The sequence below is a fragment of the Heliangelus exortis genome, chromosome 12, assembly GCF_036169615.1.
Source record: "Heliangelus exortis chromosome 12, bHelExo1.hap1, whole genome shotgun sequence".
Lineage (NCBI taxonomy): Eukaryota > Metazoa > Chordata > Aves > Apodiformes > Trochilidae > Heliangelus > Heliangelus exortis.
The window spans coordinates 19,718,440-19,736,832 of record NC_092433.1 but is presented as its reverse complement, the minus strand read 5'-3'; the positions used below and the strand labels follow the sequence as shown (position 1 = coordinate 19,736,832).

Here is an 18,393-nt window from a genome sequence, read left to right as displayed (position 1 = left end):
GTGATCCTGAGTAACCTATTTATATTTCTCAGCTTTGTTAACTGTGTTTGATTTAGGATCTTACATAGAAAAATTACTTTCTCATTTTCTATTTGAGCTTCACCCATGCTTGCTTTGTATCAACAGGAACTTACTGTAGTCTAAAATATTGGCAGATTGCTTTGTGTGAAAGATGCCATTCAAGTCCCTCTATGCTTCCCAGCCTGTTCCATTTGCTCTTTCATGAGGATGATGCTGAAGTTAAATTCAAGGTCGGGTTGGACAGGGCTTTGTGCAACCTGAGGCAGGGAGCTGGGCTGCCTGATCTTCACAGGTCCCTTCAGGGATTTAGCAGCTGCTTTGGAGCATGTTTTCCCAGTTCCAGTCACACAGACCATCCCCTCCTCACAGCACCTCTTGGCTGGTTCTAGATTAACTCATTTTGCTTTGTTTCACTGGCTTATCCCATTGCAAAAAAGTCTGATGTCTGACTAGTCATAAACTGGAAACCATGTAATCTTTGATCAAAATCTCTATTTTAATTTGCAACCATATTTTTGATGCAAGGCCTCTTTTTGGCCCCTTTGTGATTAAATATACCTCTTTTCTCTTCTTTTTGCTGGTCTGCTGCTTGTTGGAGGAAGATTAAGCCTCCAGTCCCCATCCTGACATTTAACCTTCACTTATTTCATGCTGATTCCTTCAGCTTTAACAAAATTGTCTTCTTTTCCCCCATGCTGATAGACAGTGGGGCACTTCAAATTATTTAAAAAAAAAAAAAAAAAAAAAAAAAAAAAAAAAAAAAAAAAGAAAAAAAAGAGAGAAAAAAAACAACTGGTGACCTTCAATTAACTTGATTCTACTAAATTTAACATTAAAATGATTAATGTATGCCACAGGATTTCACTTGCTGTGGATGTGGAAAGTCACCAGTGTTGAATGTATTTGACATCACCAAACACAGCAACTTGAAGAGATAAAGAACTGAGATTGGAGGTGAGACCCAGGGGTACTCTAATAAAAGTATGCCCTGGGGCTTCTGGATCATTTTCTGAACATGTTGAAGCTTTTATTACAAATCTACAAGACTATTAAGAGATGGAAATGTTGCTGTTCAGCCCAGCAGGAGGATGGTACACAAGTGAGTGCTTTATGTGTGAGCAGAGCTGGAATAGCAGCAAAGAACAGGAACACTGAGCTGCTGTGTCTGACCAGGGAACTGGATGCTCTGCTGGTGCTGAGGTGGGAAGGAAGCACTGGGGAAGTCAGAGGAGGGCTTGGCCACAGCTCTAGCACGCAGCATGGACTGGTGATAGTGTGCTCCATCAACCTGAGGAAAGAAACAGCCTCTGTAAAAACATTGCTTTTTGTTAATTAAGCTCCTTTCCACCCTAGGAGTGGTGAATCCTTTGCTGCTCACATTCCCCCAAGGATGCAGAGCTGCGTGTGATCCCTGGGGATGCTGCAGATAAAGAGCTGTTTGTTTTCCAGCCTTAGATTCATCTGAGTGTTTCAAGCCAAAAAACCCAAAAAGATTAAAAAATCGTAAACAGGCTCTGAAATCGATCAGAAAAGTGTAGTATTTGTGTTGTCTCAGTGTCCTTCTCTCATAATGAGTAGGATTAAATTTACACAGCCCCTTCTCTGGACTTTCCCTGGATGTCTGGATGCTGCCTGGGAGCAGCTTTGTTCTGCCCAGCACTCTGCACACTTGTGGCTGCACTGCTGGGCACCTGGCTTTGGACACTGACTGTCATTTCTGGAGCTCATTTGCTGTAGCTCAAGTCAACCTTCAGCATCTTATAGACAATGCAGAAAACTTTGGAGCAAAACCCATTACAGTTGTAAACATTTAAATGCTTTAGTTTCACAGTTCAGTGAGCTCCAGCAGCCAGCTGCTCCTTTTCATTTGCCTTTTCTCTTTTGTTGTTCTGTATTTGCTCAGTATTGGGAGAGACTTTTGTATTGATTGCATCAGATCATGGGCAATTTTTACCTTAAATTCTAACTAAAAGTTTAAGATGACTTTGCTATTTTTTTAGGTGGGATTCTTGTCAATTATACTCAATTACTTATAGAACAGTTCTGATAAAAAGAATTTCCTGGATGAGTTTTTTGGTTTTTTGAGCAGATTTCCAATCTGCTGTTTCATTAGACCACTCCTCCAGTGGACAAACAGAAGGTTGTTGCTCCTTCCTTTGGGAGCCAGGTGTTTCCCAAACCTTGCCTTCATTTACCTGGGCTGAAGCTTGAGGAGCCAGTGCATAAATACCAAGTTTGGGATCTTTTGAATATACTGCTTCTAGAAGATGCACCCAACTTTAAGTAAAGCTGTTTCTCCCCTACCACACCTCCCCTATGATCCCTCTCTGTGTTTTTAACTTGTTTATTAACCACTGGGATAGAGCAATATCTCTTAATTGCAGTGGGTTTACACCTTTGAATCTCTGTGGGGCTTATGGGCCGACATGGCTCTCCCTCAAAATGTCAGCATATAAAAGAAGTAGAAAAAGAAGTATAAAACCAGTCTGGCAGAACTAGAAAATCAGTCCAGCAATGCAGTCCACGGGCCTGGATCTATCACTTATTATTACCCTTAAGGTGCATAAGCACGAGGTCTAAAGGACCTGTCAGCATCTGCATCCCTTTAATTAGAAAGTGACCGCAGGAGCTGTGGCTGTGCTGAGCCCATTCAGCACACGGTGACCTGAGTGTGAGCTGCCTTTCCCTGCAGATTGCTTGCATGGGGACAAGTAATGAATTGTCCCATTCACAGCCCCAGCAGGGAGACCTGCCTGTTGTTCACAAGCAGAAGATGAATGTCATTATAATGAGATAGTGGTAGGGAAACAAAAATGAAGGTTCCTGCTGTTGGGTAGCTTTTGATCTTTATGATGCTCAAACTTCCAGCACTGCTGGAAGAGCCAGACTGAGAAGGCACAAAAATAAGTTGCAAATGTGAGATGTTGAAAAATGCCACTTAAACATCCTCTGAGTGTTCTGACAGCAGAGGTTTGGTTTTACTTCACAGGTACTAGGTCCTGTCTGGTTTTGACCCTTCCAGTTTTGGCTTTATTCCTGGATTGTTCCTAATGACAGAACTGGGTTCCTGCTGCCCTTACCTGCCTGGGGACACCCTGGTTGAGCACTGGTGTAAGTGAATGGGCAGCTCCAGCTTTGTTGTAGTGTGTTTGCAGACCAGAAATTCCACACATTACAATAACTTTCTGCTGCCTGGCCAGGTGCCATGTGGCATCTGTACAGCTCCAGCTTCACTCTGTCACAAGTTTGTCAGCAGCAGGCAGGGAGCTGGCTGGGATGGATTTGGAATTCAGGCTGCCTGCTGCCAACTGCTGGGCTTCAATCCTTTGTCCTCTGCCCTTGTCCTGAGGTGTAGCTGGAGGGTTACCTGAGCCTGGACTTCACACTCCTATCTGTGCCTGGATTGTGTACAGGAGATCTGTGCCTCCCTGTGCTGCCCCCTCCCCCGGGGACTGTACATGTCTGCACTCAGTAGTTATTTCCTCCTTCAGCAAACTCCACCTGATTCTTCATGGACAGCACATGTAAATTCTTAATATATGAAAAGGTTTCTTTGTTTCTGTTGCTACAAGAGTGCCTGCTTTTCTATCAGCCCACCAGTGCTGCTGCAAAGGAGGTGTTTACAGGTAAAGGAAATGGGGTTTCTCTACTCAGCTTGCAGTTAGGGTTCTGGGAACTGTGCAAAGTCCCACTCCTTTTATACATCTCTTCCAGTCTCTCTTGAGCTCTTTACCACTAAAGTGTACCAGAGTGGCCAAGTGCCCACATAGCAGAGATGGATGTGGAATTCAGGAGCACGTGTGAGGTTTTGTTGGGAGCTTGGCAGCTCTCCAGTACAGCAAGAGTGACTCTTTTCCCCCTTTGTTACTTAGTTAAGTAAAAGAGTTTTGGCAGGAAAAGCCAAGGATCAGGAGTTCCAAATCTTCAATGGTTAACTTTTTTTTTTTATTATTGATCAGTTAAAAAGTTCCTAGAAATATGCAGAAAAGCTGATGGAGAAAAGGTTAAAGACAAAAATCCAACTTTTTGAAAAAAGGTGTTCATTTCTTGTCACTGTAAGCCAAGAACAGAGAAATGCAGCATATGGATAGGATCAAAAATGTTTGTCTGGGTCTTGGCTTTGGGTTAATCAAACCAGTACAAAGAACATAAATCTTCACAGTACCAGTGAAGATCCTCAGGAGGTGGCTGTCAATCTGATAGTAAAACACAGCCAAATAAAGTTACCACGTGGCACAGAACTTGTATAAAAATAGCTGATTGTTAGAGCTTGTTTTCTCCAATCCTTTCACATTTACTATGATCAAAATGAAAAAAACCAAACTTGAATATTTTATGACTGATATCATCGCTCTTCTCCTAAACAAGATGAGTGGCTATCAGAAGGCAGGAGCCTCATCTTGCTATAGGAGTGATACTTCAATATTTTTCAATATGAAACCCACTTAGGTGTAAGCATAGACTGCTATCCATTGTGCAGGCCTCCTTTACTTTTATACTTAAATATTTTGGAAATAAATTTAATTTGGAAATTGCCAGTCTTATTTAATCACTACTCTTTCAGGTAGCTGAATTTATATGTGTGTCAAATGTCTATCATTTTGAGTTCTTCACTCAAGTTTACACTGGTTGGTTTTCCCCCACTAAGTCAATCTCCAAATAATATTGTTTCCTCTCAAGTTTTTACAAATCCCAACGTAGTTGGGGAAGGGTAGCAGGGAATTAATTAGGCTGCCACAGACCACTTTTCCCTCATCCTTTATATTGCTGATAGGAAGACCTGAGGATGCTGTGACTTCATTTCCTACCACTCTTTCATGTCTGATACTTAACTCTTGCATTGCTTGGCTGGGGAACCCTGCAGAATAATAATATGGCAAGAGTGTGGGAAGGCAGGGATGGAGTAAAGAGTCTCCTCATGGGGCAAGGTTGTGCCTGTGAGGGGGAAGATGAGGTGGAAAGATCTGAAATACAAAAGTTTAGGAGACTGAAGAAAAGAAAAAGCATCAGCCATGAGGAAGCACAAAGGTGCCTCTGCTAAAGGAAAGCAAGGTGTTCCTTTTCTGCAGGACTTTTGGGATTTGATTTCCCCCCTTATTCTGAATCCCAGCAGACTCTGAAAACCAGCAGTCCCAGCACCCTCCCAAACCAAAGCAGAACTCTGCACACTGCTGTGCTGTTAATGTGTGAGATAAGGCTGGCTTGACATCTGGTTCCTGCTGAGCATATCCCAAGGAGAACTCCTGGGCATATCATTATAGCTTCCTTTGGATGATTTTGATGAAGGTGTAGGCCTCATTTATCTCATCCTGGGCTTTTCTAGACTAATACTCTTCATGTAACTTCTATAGATGACTAATGATATTTTCTTTAGCACAGGAATATCAATTAATTATTTATTCCCAAAATTGTGATTAGGAATAGCTTTTGGGGCAAAGTATGTATTCTGCAGGGTTACAAGAAATGCTGTGTCTGTGTTTGTTCATGGAACTGATGAGTAGTCAGAATTTTTTATTAATTTGGATATTAAATGTTGCAGGAATCTGACAGCGGGATGGAGCTCTACATCATCATAATCCAAATGTGGGTGGATGGACTGGGTCATCTGGAGGTTTTGCAGAAAATGTGGCTGTACCTTCAAATTAGAGAAGGGAGATCTTAGATGTCTGGGATTTAGATTTTCTCTTTCCCTTTCCCATACTGCAGGCTGTAAAGTAGGGGTTGCAGCTATTTTTCATAGGTTATGGAAGGTAAAACCTTTGTTTTCCCTGCACAACAGGTGAGGCATGGGAAGATTTCCCTCCTGTTGCAGGTTAATTAAAGCACTGAGCTTCGTGCTGTGACGCAAATACTCACGTGGTCTTTAAAATAACTCTTGCCTGCTTTGGTTATCATTTAAATGAATTGAATATGTAAGATTCTCACAAAAAGATATTTCTTTTCCTGGGTGAAAGTGTTTCCCTCACACATGACCCAGTCTTTCTTACTTCTGTAGTGTGTTGCTCTCTGTTACAAGGCTTTTTAATTTTTTTTTTTTTATATGCCTTAGCCCTACAAAGACTCATTACATGCAAAATAACTTTTTAGGGCAGCAAGGGAGTATGTCAGGCATCCAAAAACTGTAGTTAGGCACTTGGAGGCTAAATTTTCCAAATGATGACAGTCCACGCTCGTCAGTTTTATTCCCAATTACTGCCAAAATAATCTTTTTATAGAATGGTTGCTCCCAATCAAGGGAAGATATGAAATGTCAGAGAATGTAAAGAGTGGAGGAGAACAGTTGAGATGCACTGATAATTAATGCCTGAAGGGAAAGCAATTCCCTTGGCATGGTATTCTCATTCAGTCAGCTGCATTGTAACAGATGTGCACTATACACTGGTTTTAACTACACAGCAGAAACCAATGTCATTTTGCAGTCACTTTTTTTTTTTTTTTTTTCAAAGCAAGATTGTACAAAGATTGTCCTGTTCAGTTCAGGCTGTTATTGCAGTGGAAATACCATGAGAGATTTGGGTTCTTAGTGACTGCTCAACCAGGCAGCATCAAGTACTATTAACTGTGAAAAAGAGAATATAACATGGGGTTGCTAAAGATAAAAAGCTCAAAATTAGGAAATGCAATTGTGTGGACACCAAAAGCAATATTTACTTGGTGGTGCTGAACACAGTAGATATTTTACATTAAGCCCAGCTTGCAATGTAAGCTGCACTGTATTGAGTTGGAGAAAAATTAAAAAATCGCCTTGGTGATGGTGCCTCTAATTTTGTTCTTTCTGCCCTCCTGTGTTTTTTTCTGAGCATCAGTAAGTTTCCTGCTCTTACCTGCTTATTTAGGAGAAATGGCTAAGGTCTGTGCCATCTTCTTGCACATCTCCTGTCCCAGTTTCCTGTGAAGCTAATTAGTAATTTGAATCCTTGGAAGTCTGGAGACAGTTTGGCAGAACCTCACTTTGCAGGATGTCACCTTGTCCCTTCCTATTGTCTGGGAAACATTTTTCTCATACCAACCCCCAAGATTAAATAAAAACACATGTTAGAGCTAAGCAAGCACTGCTGCCCATTTATATTCAATACAAAGTTTCATTTAGATGTTCAGAAGCCATTCAGGGGAGATTGAAAATGTGTCAGCTTGACAGCAGGGAGCAGCAGGATTTTACTGTGGTGTCCTCAGTGGAAGAGCTGTAAATTGCACTTTATTTCACTTGCAGCTTTTCTTCCTTTGCACTCAAAAAACCCCCAAAGCCCAAGCCCCCCCTAACTACAGTGACTCTTGCCTCCAGACCCAAGTTCTTGTCTTCTCCACCAGAGTCTGGAAACCTCAGCCCTCCTGTCTCTCCTGGGCAGCAGAACACGGGCTGGGACTCCTATAAACCACGGGAAAGATGGGAGAGGTTTTTTCAGCATTGAGAGGTTGCAGCACACCCTCTGGACTCCCCAAACCAGGGCTGGGTGCTGCTGGAGGAGCTGTAGGGTGCTGAGCATCTATCAGCACACCCATGGGTCCTTGGGCATTACAAGAGCTTCAAGTGGGCACCAGTTTGTAGATGCATTGGATCTATAGGGGGAAAGGAAATGTTGCTCTTATTCAGAGCTCTCCCAGGTTTGGAGGCAGCTGTGTGGAATCCCTGGGCAGGATGAGGTCTGGGTATCAGCAGCCTGGGGGTTGTGAAGGGCTCTGAAGTGCCTCAGCTTGGTGGCACTGTGTCTGTCACCTGGGGTTCTGCTCCCAACCAGGGGCAGCTGGGGGCTGGCTCCCTCCTTCCTCCAGCACCACCTCCTGCAGCTCTGTGGGTCGGTTCTTCTGTCACCAAACAAAGCTGCTGTTTGCACAGGAAATAGACATTGCACCTAGGGAGCCCTGAGGTTCTAATGCTTGTCCTGGGCTGCTTTGTCCTCGAGTGTACCCTTGTTCTTTATGGAGGAGATGAAAGCTTTTATCTCAGCTTGTGTGGAGCAGTAATAATAACCTGTCTGGCTGACCCAAGTGCCACTGTAGTTCAGGAAAAGAAGATAAAGGTATAAATCCACCCCCCTGAATTTGTACAGCAAGGGTTGCTTTCGTTCCCTCCCTAACCTTCCTCCTCCTCCATGTTGCTGTGTGTGCAGCAACTCTGGTTTTTTCTAATTGATGCCTAACACCTTTAGCTTTTTTTTTAATTCTGTAGTTTTGATAACTCTGAAAACTTATGGGAACTCATATTTAGTTTGAAAACACATCCATTCAGAGCAGGGAAATGCTGCCTTCCAGTTCTGCTTCTCCAGAATCACAGAATTGCTCAGCATCTGGATGACTGCAGTAAACACAAGTGGCTTTGTTCATGCTGGAACCAATTCCCAGCAGCAGTTGTGCTGGTTCGCGTGGTACCCTGTCAGGAAAATAGCAACTCAAATAGTTTATTACAATGTTACTGTGCAATCACCTGAAACACACAAACAAACAACAAAGAAGTCAAGAGCTTCTGCTTTGTGATACCCTGTAGGCTGAAGCCAGGATCCAACAGGAGGACAAGAGCTTCTTGTTTCATTATGAAGCCTTAATTACGCTTTTTTCTTTTTTTTATCCTTTTTTTTTTTTTTCAAGTGATTCCTGTCGTGGGCACTCTAACCTGGGGGTTTCACAGGTCAGCATGGCTTGTCCCTCAGCTCCAGAAGGATCATTAATTCCCATCTGAAACACAAAGACTGCAAAGTGCATCCAGTGTGTGCAGGTGCTGCAGATGCTGAATTGTTCCTGACAGGGTGACTGGTCCAGGGTGCTGATGGCTCTAATGACAGCAGCAGTTTTTTCACTGAGACCTCCCCTGAGGAGCAGGTGCCAGGGGATGGATAATCTGATGGACTGGAACCACTTAGGTATTATTTTATTGTTTTGTATTTGTTGAAAAGATAATGATTGTTTCTGTCTGTGTTGCCTCAAAACTGTAGAAAAGCAACGTGCAGAAGTGCATTAGAGCTGGGTCCTGTCCACCTCCTGTGGGAGCTGATAGACATTTGTCAGAGGCTTCCAGATAAATTGGGTATAAATTTAAATGTACTTCTTGTTGTGTAATAATTTGGGGCATTTGCAGCTGTGACAGCTGTGACAGCTTATTCTTTGTATTCTGAACAGGAGCAGTGCATGGCACCAAATATATATATATGTATATATCTAAATGTATATATATATATATGTATAAAAATTTTTATTATTATTATTTTAAAAGAAACAAACTCAAAAGTTGAGCTCTGGAGTGGCTCAAGGGTGAGCTGGGGCCTCAGCTGCTGCCAGACCCACTGTCCCCGGGTGCAGGGACAGCACTGCAGATCCTGGCTTTGTCACTGGGCTGCATCAGGACAGTCACCTCCTTTCTCCCACCTGTGCTAAGTTTAGCCTTGTCTCCTCTTGTCTCCTTTCCCATTGCAGCTACTGAATTAAGAGTTATTTGCCACCTGGCACAGTTTTAATTCACTTTCTCATAGTTTTAATATTTTTAGCAGCTAGAAGCACTGTGAGTTTTCTTTTGTCAACGAGCACTGAAAGTTAAGAAGATGACAGGGATGGTGTGGAAGGGAGAGCTGAGGAGATCTGCTCCAACACCTTCCCTACAATTGCTTTGTTTGCAGATCTGGGGACAAATGCTCTCAGAAGCAGCCACTGCTTTGCTGGCATTAAGCTAGCTTCAAGTGAATATTTTTTCTCTATCTCTAAAATGACATTTTCTTGGAAATGGCAAGGGCTGATTTGTGCAGGACTGAGGCTGAGATAGCAGACAGCTCTGCAAATCACAACTCGGGCTCATTAGGCACAGGGTGCCCTTGAATTACTCCTGTTATTTTAGTAGCCAGGCACCGTGGTGCTTGTGCCTGGCAACAGGTTGAGTTATTGTCCTGATTTCTACACATCCAAGAAACCCACCAGGTTGCAAATCTGTCTGTGCAATTTTCCATGAAAATCTGTGGTGATCCAAAGGTACTGGCTGTGAACTGGAAAATCTCTCTGTTTCCAGACCTGTGCAGCTCCACTTCCTGTAAGTCTGGCATTCCTAACACTGGGATTCAGCAGGAATTTTTGTACAATTTTTATTGATCTCTAGGTCTATTTTTCCTTACAATTTATGGGGATGATTTTTTTTTCTTATAATTTATGGTGTAATTCAATCTCTTGTAAGTGGTAAATGAAACTTTGTAACTCCCTTCAGCTGGGGCTTTACTGGTCATTTGTCTCTGGGAGGTGTTAATTGATGATGTGATTTTCAGTTCAGTCAGATCCTGTCTATTGGGTGTCTCATTTTGGTTCCCTATTTTCCTGTGTAATTATAATGGATACTTTTTTCATAAAAAATCACTTTGTACCTAGGACACTGAAGCTTAGTGGTGCTCCTACATTCCAGTGCTTTGTTAAACATGCCAACTTGCTATATGATGTTAAGGTCTTTTTGTGATTTTTAGATGTTACTTAACAGAAAATCTGATAAAAATATTGCATAGAAAGGTTGTATTGAAACACCAATATGATCTTTTTGTGTGTGTGACAGTTCAGTGCCATGTACATGTATTTGAAGACAGTGTTACAGCTGCCTGTCTCCTGGTATGTGCCTCTCCTCTGGTGACTGCTCTGCCTTTGCCCAAGCTGTTGATTGAATGAAACTCCAGTAATTCCCTGATTCTGTATTTGTGGCACTATTTACTGTGTGCAGTGTGAGTATAGAGAGCTAGAAACAGTGGGTGCATATTGTGCTAAGCTATATATGTAATATATAAAAAATACACATGGTGTATCATTTCTATTACTGGGTCCTGCAGTGTGTATACCATAAACTTGAGTGAAGTCCTGCTCTCCTCTCACTCTGCACACCCACAGTAACAGCCCCAGGTCCCTCAAAGCCTCAGAGCTCCCAGACTGTGGACACTCACATGAAATAAAATAAGAATGGACTGAAGGTGACAACCAGGAGTGTATCACAGGGTGTGGAGACTTTCCTGCTGCATAGATTTAGCTGAAAGTAGAGACCTTTGTAGCTGACAAAAAAGGCTGTGACAAAGGTTGTTTTTTTTTTCCTCTGGGGAGAGATTTAAAAGGAAAGAAATTTTATGGAAGATGTGTAGATAATGCCACTGGATGTCTTTGCAAAATGTTGTGCAGCCCCTGTAAATAGTTCTGTCAGGGCTTCTCACAAAAATGTGGGTCTCAGCATTTCAAACACATCTGTAGGTTATAGGAACAAATATTGTTCTTATAAACTACAGCCATTGGGAGTGACTGGGGACAGTCAGTCAGGTCCTCCCTGCTTCTCTGATGTCATTATTATTTCTTCCTCCCTCCCTATATGCTTCACTATACATGAAGGATATTGTTAAAAAACTATTCTATTATTTTTGTACATGTATTGTTCATTTTTTAATCTTTTGTTTTAATTGGTAACTTTGAATTCACCTTGGTTTGAGGGTGTTGGTGTCCAGTTTTGTTTGACTGTGCCATTATTTCTCTCTCCAGCTCTTCAGGGCACAGCCCACGTGTGTCAGTGCCTCACATGGGGCAAACACAGGGCTGTGTCTCTTCACTTGGGTTTCAGTCATGGGAACAGAGAGGCAGAATCAGTCTGTGGAGGGGCAGGAATGGATGCAGATGAATTTCTGTGTATCAGCTGGTGGCTCTTGCTGCCATTCTCATTGCTGCAAGTGCTGTTTAATAACCAAGCATGCCAACTGCCTCCATTTTTCTCTTCATTCTGTCATAGTGTAAGTGGCACATACCAGAGAGGAGAGGAAGAAAAATCTGCAAAGTCCAACCAGCATTATTGTACTGAGAGCACTTTTCTTCCTCCCTCGCATGACAGGAATACGTGTGTGTGATTTATTGCTATTTTGCATGGGAGAACACCATTTTCCTGTGCAGAACTGCAATTAAAGCAGGAAGAATCTCATCAGTCATCCAGCCCTGTTTCCATGACACGTACAACTTGCAAGTCAAACACTGAAATCTTTATTTAAGCAAAATTGTACATTGTCACAGCACAAATTGTGTATGAGCAAGAAGTTAATTGCAGAGTTGCTAATTCTAATGAGGTGCTGGATTAGGGCAGAAGCTGTCCCAGCAGGACTGGCAGCAGCATGAATTTACGTTTTGGTGGGTGGTAAAGTCCTAGCAGATGTGGTGGTACTCTGCATGTACAGGTGTGCAGCCCATTCCACCACGGGCTTGTCGTGGTGATTTTGTGTTAATAAAGGTCTGAACACCAAAAAAATTTGGAAAATTCAAATTACAAAAGAGATTTGTTACAGAAGGACAGGAAAAACCCCTGTTTTACTGGGGCCTGCTTCCCCAAGGACCAGCAGTCCTCTGTCACATGTATTTCTACTACAGGTTTTCTGTCTTTCTAATGTTTCTTCAAGACTTCCTTAATTGCATTTATTTGCACTTGATACACTGGCTGAAATTCATGCCTGGTACTGTGTGGGCAGACAGACAGGAAGGTCCTGGCCCTGATATTCCATCAATATGTATTAATCTGCTCTGCAGTTTGCTGTTGATGCCCAGAATAAATGACATCTTTTCCTCCCTTACACTGTTACTCTTAGTACCTAACACAACCCCACTCGGATGCCTCTGCCCTGAATATGTTCCTTTGCCATTTTTTCTCTTCATATTCTCTGCTCCTTTGCTTGGTTTGATTCCCTGCCTTTATGAGAGGTTCAAATTGGCTTCCGTATTTTTTGCTCAGGGGAGCAAAACTGCAGAGGACTCCAAGTGCACATGCAGGGCTAGATATGGGTTCCTGAAATTTACCTTCCTCCTGAGAGCTCGTGCTGGCTGCTTTCAGTCACCATCCCCTCCTGCTCTTTTTCCACAGCTGCCTTTGTCTCTGAAGTTCCTCACATCAAACACACAGTCCTACCAGCCTGTCCCAAATGCTCTGGCATTTTCCAGATATATCAGGGTGTCTGGGGATTACACCATACAGAACATTATGTTTTGTTTTACCTTAAATGATACTCATACGTGAGCAGCATCAGAAGGGCTTTTAGCTGTGTAGTTGGCTGTGGATGCAAGGGGACAGGAATTAGGAATTACAGTTTTATTCTGGAGTCTGCTCTTGTGAGACCCCCATAATCCTCATGTGTGATACAATCCAGGATCAGAGGCTCAGTAAATACAGTTTTGACAACTCCTCAGCTTTTTTGTTGTTCCATTTGTCTTCCCAGCCCTTGCTGTGCCGTGCCAAGCCCTTGGTGTGAGGGCTCTTCAGTACCTTAGCCACAGCCACGTGGCCTCCAGTGGCAGGACTGGAGCCAGGAGCTGTATTGCCTTCTCTTTGTGATCTTATCTCTGGTAGATGGGGCATGTAATGAATCTTCAGGGAATTACACTGTTCAGAGATGCAGATTCCTCATCCAGAATTTAGCTACAGGAGATGTTGTTGCATCAGTAGCCACATTGTTCTGGAATGGTAAATGGTGCAGGCAAAGTGCCCTCCTCTTTGTGTGTTCAGGGATGGATGAGCAGGGAGATTCTCCTCCTGGGGTACTGACCTGTGTCAGTAGGAACTGGGTTTGCTGTGGAGCTTGTGTAGAAACCTTGCCATGAAAAGATGATGGTTTTTCCCCAAACTCTGTCTGTATGGATGTGGCAATTCCTCAGTAGAAAACACTGAAATCAGTGTTGCCTTTTGTTTGTGTGCCAGCTGCTTCTCTGGAGAGATTAAAGAAAAGAGATAGGTGAGCACTGGAGAAGCACAACTGCTGAAGAACTCAATCTGTCTAATTTAGCAAAAAGATGAAGGTGCAGTGCAGGTGCAGAGCCTGGCTGGCTGCACAGGGGACAGCACTGGACACTGAAGGGATCTCTGGTCTGGGGGAGAGCTTCACACCTCACACAGAGTGGCTGCAGGTAAAGCCACCATTATTAACCAAGACACAAGTTCTAATGCTGGAATGATTAATAATGGGAACATGTTACCAAGGGCCGTGGGAAATCCTGCATTTCTTGGTATGTTCTGGTCTGTGATGTGGTTCAAAGAGAGCTCTTGGCACAGGTGAGATGAGTATAAGGTTAAATATGGTGCTGGTGTAAGTCAGGGTACAAGGCTCCTCCCAGATGTCCCACTCTTTGCTCAGGAAGTGTTGTCCATGCAGCCAGATGTCCCTTGCCCAGCATCCCCCAGCTGCTGGGGGCACCTCAGGGAGGGAGGGAAGAAGACTCTGCAAGAGCTTCTCACACACCTCGTGTTTTCTGCTTGAGATGCAGGATGGGAGAGAAGAGCATGGCAGGGCCTGAAACCCTTTGGGATTCCAAGCACAGGGAATGCAGTCACTTCACATCCACAGGGATAAAGGCCATGGTCCAAGATGCTTAAGCAGAAACACTGTCAGTTTTCCATGGATTACTGACTCTTTCCTATATTCACTCACCCTGCAAACTGTCACTAGTTTCTCATTAGAAGATGCAGCTTTGCTCCCTGACAGCACCTTGTCTCCTCTCTCTCATCCCCATGGAGCCTACCTGGGATGTCTGCTTGGAAGGCTCAGCTTGCTAACTGGAGAGGAAGTTGTTGTTGCCAGCCCTGGTTCTTCACCAGCAGAGCTTCAGATTGTTAACAACACAATATCAGTCAGTCAGCCCTTCAAACAGAATGATAAGGAATCTGTTCAGCTCACTGGAGGTGGAGCAGATCAGGGACAGCTATGCAGTCACTGAAGACTGAGAGGCTGGAGGGTTTCCTGGCTTCTTCTGCTGAATGGATTGTTGAGTATTTATTTGCCCTTTTATTTCTTGACAGCTATTGCTTTCATTCATGGCAGAGGTTAGAGCAATCACATGGAACTATTTGAAAAATATTAAGATTAATGATTTTATGTGTAAACTATTTTTCCCTGCTCTGAACATTAAGGGATAAGAAAATGAAGAAGCTTTTCTCTTTGAGGAAATGAGACCTCGGAGGTCTTGCCTGTCTCTCTTCAAAAGAAGAATGGAGATGGGTTTCAGAAGAACTGAAGATCTCAATCAGCTAGTGCTCTAAAAATAGGAGATGGTCATGCTTTTGGGAGCTTCAGAAGGACAAGAAGCTTGCATATTTGCCTCTGGGGTCACGGAACAGTAGGTAAAGCAGAGCAAAGAAACAATTTAGCTTCCCGGTGTTGGAGAATGATAGGAGCTTTTAGATGAGGAGACCTGAAGTATTATTAATCCTGTAATGCCATTTATTCAGTGGCCCCTGCAAATAATGCTGATAGTTTCTATGTAGACTTCACTGTATCAATAAGAAAACTGGATATTAAATACCAGAGTAGTCTCGTTTTGCACGTGATTTGAATTATTAAATAGATTTTTTTATGATTTGCTGTAGGCAAAAGACTCAACGTATGTATTTTAGCTGTGATGATCGTTTGACCCGTGCCATTAGGCTGCTGCTTGCTTACTGGGTGACACAGGGGCATCAAGGGAGAGCTGTGCAAAGCTGCTGGGTTTGCAGGGACAGGAGGCAAGGAGGGCTCCTTGTCTCAATGCCACGAGGTTCTGGTCTTGGTGCTGGGATGAGTGAGGAGGGACAGAGCTGTGCCTCCAGCCTGCCTTTGGTTAGCCAGGGGTACTCTGAAGTAGGATTAGGTGCTGGCTTTTACAGGGAACCAGAGTCACTTTGCAGCAGCTGTGCAGGAACCAAAATATATTCTGATCAAACAAACTGGGGCAATGAAGAGAAGTGGGGAATGATGTAAAATATTTGTTCACCCAAACTTTGTCTGAGACTTATTTTCAGAATGTTTGCCTAGAATGTCTTTCCTCAGGGTGGGAATTTTTTAGTGTAATTCAATTAACAATATGGGCTATTGGTATGGGTATATATATATGTATGTATTCAAATATATATATATATATAAATAAGGATATTTTCATTTAGCTTTTTGTTTCTGCTTGCTAGCCAAAGATCAGCTTAGGCCTTTACAGGAAAAAAATAAGCAGTAGTTCATAACAGGAAAAAATAATAAATCAAGGTAAAATTTCTTTAAGGGAAAATTTTGAAAAGGAAAAAAAATAAAAACAGGAAAGTAAACCAGGGAAGAATTAGAAAGAAATCATGGGCACTTGTACACAACTTGGAGTGCCTTTTTTTTTTTTTTTTTTTTTTAAATTTTCTGCTGTCTTTTCCCTAGTCTGTCTATCAAGCCAGTCTCCTATGTAAATTTGCAAAGACAGTTCAAGAAGACTGAGGAAATGAACTATTATATAGAGAGGTAGTACAGTTCTTATTGACTTGAAGAAGATAAGGATCTGAGACCTTGTGTAGCTTCAATTCATACAATTATGTGAAGGAGAATGAATCACAGGGGAGAGCAAACTAACTGAAAACTGCTTCAAGATGGGATTTTCAAATTGTTCCAGAGGAAATTAAGTGTCCTGACTCCATTAAAATATACCTGAAGCTGGAGCATAACTCTCCCAGCCTTTTTTGATCAACTTAGTTCAGAAAGAGTTCATTGTGTGCCATAACCTTGAATGTTCAAGCTTGCCTTCTCAGCTTCAGCCTTGACATGAAAGAACTTGGAAGGCACAGCAACCACTTCTCTAACATCAATCCCACGTGATGTGTGGCAGCAAAACTTCAACTCGGGGAGGATAGGTAGCAGTGCAATAACTGCTAACGGCATCATTTTCCACAAAACCAATTTTAATCTGCTGTTTAGGGACTTGTAAATGGTCTTAAATAGCTCTTGCCATTGAAGGAGCTCACTGGAAGTGCTGTTCAGCAATGCACTTAAACATCTGCACCTTCCTTTAATTGTTCCCCAAGATATGTTTAGGTCAATCTTGAAAAGTTGCTGTGTCTTCTGTTTCTGCTCCCCCTTTGGCAGCAGAGGAACAGCTGTGTGCTCTCCTGGGCTTCACTCCCAGACTAAGCCTCGTTCAGTAACGGTACAGATACGAGGCTGTGCAGATGCTCAGACTGTGATTTTCCTCCTTTCTTGTGTATTTTGATCAGCAGAACATCAGGCTGGGCTTTAGCCTGCAGTTCATATAGATTATGATACAGTCTCCTGGAGTGCAGCACCAGGGTTCAACTCTGTTTCCTACAAAAACTGCCAGAAGTTTGCCAAAATGATGATGTGAGCCAAGCCAGTTAGATGACACTGTCAGTAAAAAACTGATTAATGCCAGGGTGGGGAATATGTAAATGTGGTTCCTGAAGCATATTTGTGAAGTTCAGAACCTATCCTTGCTGCAGGGTGCTGGTTCTGTCAGTGAAACCTCACCCCAGCTCTCCTCAGGGTGCTACCAGGACCTGCACCAGGTTCCTGACACACCTGGAGCTCTGAGTTCTGCTGGGATTCCTGGCAGTACCAACAGGGATGGGAAGTCTGGTTTGCAACCTTTTTGTATGCCAATATGTATTAAGTATGTCAGTCAGGAAGCACACAGAAAGCAAACAAAAAAGGAGAATTATTAAATTAAATTCTCGTTGTTGCACTGGAAGAACATGCTGGTGGCAGTCTGTAAACATCATTTCTCCAGCACTGGCCAATGCACAATGTTAGATGTGATCATCCCATGCCAGCACCACATCCACACTGGATGCTGAGCTCTAGAAATGGAACCTGGCCTCTCACCTCTCACCAACAGAGCTCCTCTCAGGTCACAACATGTTGGTCTTTGTCGATGATCAATATGAAACATATCCTCCTGACTGCCACCACAGAGGTGTCGTGGCAGCTGTTTGAACATAAACCACTCTGCAAATCTCAGAGAAATGAAATCCCAAACTTCTTGACCTTAATCTACGTACATAGTTGTCCTCTTCCTGCAGTAATATATTGAAGCTGAACTCGTGTGCAGTGTTTTCATAGCTCCCACTGAAAAGCCCCAGCCCTGAGGGACGGTTTGCTGCAAACGAGGCACTGGAGAGCTCTGCTGAGCAGCCAGAAGAAGGAAACATAGAGCAGGAGCTGGAGCAGGAGGCAGCACTCGGCCTCTGGAAAATCCCAGCTCAGGACTGTGCCTGGGTGCAGCAGGCACATCCAGCTGGGGTGAAGGCCAAGGGGACGTTTGTGACCAGAGCCTCCCCACCACCCTGCCCGGTGTCCTGTGTGGAGCAGTTAGCAGGGTGGCTGCAGCCAGCCCTGCCCAGGGCCTGTCTGCCTGGCTTGGTGTGCTCCTCATCAAATTCAGAGGAAATTAGGTAATTCTTCTGCTCTGGTGACACGGCAACAGAGGCAAAGGCTGAGGATGGTGACGTTGCTCTGCTACGGGAGTTCTCTTCCCTCCCATGGGAATGCTCAGAGCTGAGGCACTGCTTTACAGCACTGCTTCATTTTAAGCCCCTGTGATTTCAGCAGTTGCCTGGCACAGCACAGATGCCTTAAGAAGCACCCCAACAAAACCTGCTCTGTCTGCTGACAC

At 43.3% G+C, this 18,393-nt stretch overlaps 1 long non-coding RNA gene across 1 annotated transcript in view; it reads left to right on the top strand.

The window, feature by feature from the left end:
* The window catches only part of LOC139801711 (uncharacterized), a 131,684-nt gene that overhangs the window by 70,927 nt on the left and 42,364 nt on the right, over positions 1 to 18,393 (top strand). The window lies entirely within an intron of this gene.